The following is a 1,003-nucleotide window of genomic DNA, read 5'->3' as shown; positions in this document are numbered from 1 at the left end:
CGCTGGTAAAGTTGTTAACGCGTGCGCAGTGTTGCACAACATGCGTTTGGGTGAGCAAACATCTGAGCTCGACAGTGTTACTCCAACAACCTCAGCTGACAATAATCCTGTCAATACAAATACACCATCTTCCGCGGCAAAAGGTGTTCAAGAACGACTAATTGCTAACTTCTTTTCCTAGAACATACGTTAAAATATGTGGAAAATTACCTACGAACAATACTCAGATGTTTATATTATCAAGTTTACAGGATTTAAACTTTGTGCGAAACTCGCGAAAATTCTACAGATTGATTTATACGGATGATGGAAAAATTTCAAAACTGTAAAAACACTAAATTGCGAATACTTCTGTGAGTGACTGTATGTACATACATACTTATGTACATGAGAGCATATATAGACTAGTTGTTCCAGAAACCCCATATATGTATGTATTTAAAACCATGTAATAAACAATGGTAGCGCGAGTTTTTAAGTCTGGACAAGTATTTTTTTATTACATTTTAATTAATATTTCTTAAATATAATTTATTTAATAACAAAACCCACATAAATTCAAGTTTCATGCTTTGCTCAAACCTTTTAGAAAGTCTGTACATACAGCTGTTCTTTGTAAACATAGCTCATTATACAACTAATATTGAGCAGTTTTGCTTATTTTTCTAATGTTTGTTTAATATTTATAATATTTTTTTTGATAAAAATGCAGCTCATTATCTAGCAAAAACCATAAGTCTAAATTTCAAACTTTGTAGAAAAATTTGAAAAATCCAACAAAATTTTACAATTAGACACTTTTTATTCAGAATTTGTAGAAAAATTCTAAGTATGCAGTTTTATAGCCCATTAAATTGGAGCTTGATAAAGTGGAAGTTTCAAGCAGCTAAAAATTCGCGTTTATTTTTGATATTTTTTTTGCCGATGGTGTTATTATGTTCTTTGATACAAAGTATAAATTTTGTTGAATTTTTCAAATTTTTCTACAAAGTTTGAAATTTAG

Source organism: Rhagoletis pomonella, unplaced genomic scaffold (assembly GCF_013731165.1).
Source record: "Rhagoletis pomonella isolate Grant_MI unplaced genomic scaffold, Rhpom_1.0 Rhpom_scaffold_00004, whole genome shotgun sequence".
Taxonomy (NCBI): Eukaryota; Metazoa; Arthropoda; class Insecta; order Diptera; family Tephritidae; genus Rhagoletis; species Rhagoletis pomonella.
Note: the sequence above shows the minus strand (reverse complement) of the source record.